We start from the raw sequence: 5,048 nt of genomic DNA on the forward strand, positions 1-5,048 counted from the left end.
GGATACACCTCTTGGAATCCCTAGAGTGCTTTTTGACAAGATCCCTTGCGTATATCCCGCAAGTGCACGGGTTTGTCGAAGTAATAATCCCGGGTGAGCGGGGTCGAAATCCACGTGGGAGTAGGGAGTAAAGACACTTAATTTCGATTCTTAGCTATGTGGAGTATCAACAATGATAAATGTGATAATGATTCAATTCTCAACAATTAAAAAGCAACAAGTAAGAGAGCAAAAAGTAAGGAGGAGGCAAGGCAATCGATAAAGATGGGGTACTCGGATGATGCTTCACCTAGGAAAAATCATTTCAAGTGCAAGAACTCTCTATTATGCTTCCTAATCAATGCAATGGTGAGTCGTGGAAATCCTTACATACATAGTCCCAAATCTAAGGTCAACTATGCCTAACTCTATTCATGTCCCGGAGGAGAGATTAAATAACCTCTCAACCTCACACTCGAATAAAGTTGCAATGAGCTCTAGGGATTCCATGTGATAAATCGCTTCCTAATTATAGACCTAACCCTTTGGTCCAGGCGGAAGGTCCCTAGCCACAATTAAGCCCTAGATACTAAGATCCTCTCAACGCTTCACTCCATTGCACGCGCAACTAGGCCCCAGCGGAGGTTCATCCCTTAGACCATTCACTCTATTATGGCCGCAAAAACCTCAAGGAACGGAGGTAGAATTTATCACGTCGGAGGGAAAGGGGACGCTCCCTGCACTCTCGACTCACCCTCTCAACCCTCTCCAACCTAGCATTTGTCTAACGCTCGTGGTGTGTCACTCACTCACAAGGTTACCAACAAGAACTCTCAACCCTAGTGTCACTCTAGGGGAAATGTTCATACAATCAAGCATTCAAGGTTGGAACTCACAATAAACATCAATTTATTGAAAGCATAATAAAGAAGTTCAATGAAACGAATACATCCTAGGGTTCACAATCACCCAAGTACCCACTAGGGGTTTAGCTCTCCATGGGGCTAAGTACAATCAAAGAAATCGAATGTAAAAGCAATAAATCCATAAAGAAACCCCCTCGATGGTCGTGTCGATGGTCTTGTGAAAAGTCCTCTACTCGTCGTCCAAGGATTCCTTCGTCCGGTATAGGATACACCTCGATCGAAGCTCCCCTACCAACCTTCTTCCTAATGGAATCACGATGTCAGAGCCATAGAACCTCTCCAAACCCTTTGCCAATACCCCTCGAAACCCTAGCCGAAGCCCTCTCGCAAGTTGGGGAAAAGATGGAGAAAAGAATAATGAAATCGGGGCTGAAATCATCTTTAAATAGGGCTGGAATCGGGCGACTACACGGCCGTGTATGATGTCACACGCCCCTATGAAATTTCCACACGGGCGTGGATAATTTCCACACGCCCGTGTGGATTCTCTGTTTCTCTGATTTCTCGGCCGGCTGTAAACAGTGCTGCTACAATGCTTGCTACAATTTTTGTCATAATCCTGCTACAATACTCTACCAAAAATACTCCTGAATTCCATACTTTCATTGGGGTAATGCAAACGGGCACACGTTTACGTCGTGAATCACTTGCTTCTTCAATGATGTACATGTTGGTGGATCTCTTGTTCTTATATGCATAAGTCAGAATGCTCGAGTGTGACTGTCTTTGTGCCCCTCCAAATGAATGTGCTCACTCGAATACGAGGAGGTTGGCACACACTCTAGCATCTCACACCTGACATATGTCTTCGCGTTTGAACCTTAGTAAGATCTCCTCCAAAATAGGTGCATTATGATCCACATTGGCATATTTCCTTTATACTCGGCCTCATAATCCTACCTGCATAAAAGTAACATAAAAACACACATATTAATGTAAAAACCTTAGAAAAATAATGCTCAACATAAGGAATGAACACTTCGCATTCATATCACACAAGCACTTATCAAACTCCCCCACACTTAAGCTTTTGCTTGTCCTCAAGCAAACATTAAAACATTTTGTGCATCAATGAAGAAAATGGTGAAAGTGCTTGGCCTTAGGTTCACCAAGGTATACAAAGATAGCATTCTACAAGTAAGGAAAATTTCAACACTAAATACGAAAAATCAATGCTCTAGCTAAAAACTTGAATAAAAAAGGATAACAAACCCGAATTTCGTGTAAGTGTGTGAACTCACTCAAAAACACCCCAAGTTATACTCCTCAAAGTTCTAAGTGCAAGGGACTTATTTATCTACACAAGTGATAAAAAAATTTTTAAAAAGATGGTAGTAGCTTCACACATCCTCTAAGGTAGCCCTTTCCAAAGCGGACCGCTAAGGTGGCTTTCACACTTTCAAGGTGGTAGCTCTTTCTACCCGGGTGGTAGTTTTCACTCATCCTATGAGATAGCTCTTTCCCTCATTAGGGCATAACTAGTATCCAACTTGTGAGAGTAGCTTCATACTTCATAGGTGGTAGCTCTTTCCACCCAACAAATACAAATAAACAAAAAAACTATTTTTGTTCCTTCTTTTTCATTTTTTTCCATTTTTCCAAAAAGTAGTGACCTAACTAATCCCTTTAACCTCAAACATGAGTTTTCCAATAGAGTTCAAAAGAGTGAGTAGTGCACTAAGTGTAAATCGAGCAAAAAAATTCATAAAAAAATTCAAGCAAGAACTAGAGCATGAAAAAAACATTCAATGTTAACAATTCTCCTAGACTTAAGAATACAAACATTGCAACTAAGGTGAACCGCCATTTGGCTATGTGAGCATATATCAATCAAGAACAATAGAAAAGATGTGCGCATTATGAAACTCCCCCAACACTTAAGTTGTACATTGTCCTCGATGCACACATGCTAGCTCACTCAAAAATATATCATTCAAAAAAATAGATGTGGGAGAAGCAATCAAAACAATACTCCCCTGACTCCTAGTGTTGCGTTTGATGAAGCTAATTCATTGGGAGTAGTGTTCCAACGGGTTGTGAAGCTCACACGGCCAAGTGCCAAAGCACCTGTACATCCGCAAAGCAAGTCTGACCAAACCCGAGTGCTGAAAGTCTCTCGAAGCGAGCCTGATGCTCGGGGTTCGAGAATTCCATATGTATCGGCTCGGGTGAAGTAAGTCTGAGGCGCTTAACTTCGTTCTTCTTCGCTCGAGGTGCCATAGCTGGAGTGCAAAAGATGAAAACAGTAAAAAATCTCAGAAGCAATATACTTTAGAATTCCACACGGGACTGTGGATATTACCCACGCCCGTGTGGCTCTACAGAGCGTGAAACTCCCGCACGGGTGCACAACAAATCTTAACAATTCAATTGTAAAACCACTTCTAAATGCTTACTACACATCCATCATGCATGAAAACTCGCATTTAAAAGCATTCAATCCGTGAAAAACCATAATTGGCGAAGAAAAGAGGATAAAAGGATTACCGAAGAGATAAATATGAAAACATTTGAAATTCGGTAAGATTAGCGAATAAAATTCCTCCAAATACGGACGAAGGGGCGGAAAGATAATCGGGAACCATTTTCCGGCTACTGGAGATGAAGAATGAGACGGATCACAAGGTTTTTAAGGAGAAAATCCCGTCTCTTGGAATTTTGTGTATCCCCACGGGCGTGTGGAAATTACCCACGCCCGTGCGCCTTACTTCGAGAGCGCCACAGGGGCGTATACACGTCCCTGTGCTTTCTCGGGAAAATGCTCCTTTGACTCTGACTGATCTCACACGGGCGTGCGGAAAATACCCACGCCCGTGCGCCAGACCCATAGGGGCAGACGCACGCCCCTGTGGCTTCCCTAGTCATATGAGAAGAAAATCAAGTCGTACACACGCCCGTGTGGAAATTCACCACGGGCGTGGGCATTCACATGCCTAAACTCACAAGGGCGGCCGCACGCCCCTGTGTTTTCTCGGGATGGAGGGAGCAACCTGCAGAGTTTCGCACGGGTGTGCGGAAATTACCCACACCCGTGCGTGGTTCACAAGATCACCCACAGGGGCGAGTCCACGCCCCTGTGTGTTCTCGGGAAAATCGGCCCAACTTTGCAGGAAGGCACACGCCCGTGTGGAAATTACCCACGCGCGTGCGCCAGTCGCATGGTCGTCCACAGGGGCAGCCGCACGCCCATGTGCCCTCTCTGGAAGAGTTCACAGTACACACCCACGGGCGTGTGGAATTTCCACATGCCCGTGTGTTTTCTCTAGATGACTTAGAAAAACCTGCAGGCTCTGCAGAACTAGTCTGAACATGTTTACACACCCAGAGCCTGCCCTATTGTGCAAGATATACCAGAAAAAAAAACACAAAATAGAACTCAAACGACCAAACTTCGCCAATTCTCAACAAAACATACAATGAATTCTTTTAAAACCCCATAATAAAATCACAGCACAAGCACTCAAAAATTGAAACACCAACACTTAACAATTTATTCACGCAAACAAACTAAACTAAAAGTACAAAAAACAGTAAACACTTGGGTTGCCTCCTAAGAAGTGCTTGTTTAACGTCGCTAAGCTTGACGTATCTTTCTTACCTCACGAGGGTTCATGAATGAAGGTCGCCCTCTTACCCATAACTTGAAAGTATGATGAGCAAAGTCTCTTGAGGGTAGAGGGTGTACTATCGGGCTTCAGACCACCTAACAATGGTTCGTCCAACTTTCTTGGCTCATGTACGTCTCCAACAGTTTTGGGGCATTTTCGGTGGCGTCTTCGAGCCCTTTTCATTTTCCGGAGCACCTTCTTCAAGATTCCCGGGGTAGATGTTTCCTCTCTAGTCGAACCAAGCATCATTACTTCTTTATTGCTCTCCTCTTGGTCGAAACAAACCTTCATACGGATCCGGGTTGAACATTTCCTATATATATTCATCAACAATCTCATCAGTAGTGTCTAGAAAATACAAAGTGTCATCAAAATCGAGAGAATGCCGCATGGCTTCAGCAAGGCGTTAAGTGAGCTTATCATCTCTGACTCTCAATGTGAGCTCTCCACCGTCCATGTCAATCAATGCTTTGGAAGTCCGCAAGAACGGTCTCCCAAGTATCAAGGGTACATCTGCATCCTCATCGACATCTAG

Source organism: Dioscorea cayenensis, chromosome 9 (genome assembly GCF_009730915.1).
Source record: "Dioscorea cayenensis subsp. rotundata cultivar TDr96_F1 chromosome 9, TDr96_F1_v2_PseudoChromosome.rev07_lg8_w22 25.fasta, whole genome shotgun sequence".
Classification (NCBI taxonomy): Eukaryota; Viridiplantae; Streptophyta; class Magnoliopsida; order Dioscoreales; family Dioscoreaceae; genus Dioscorea; species Dioscorea cayenensis.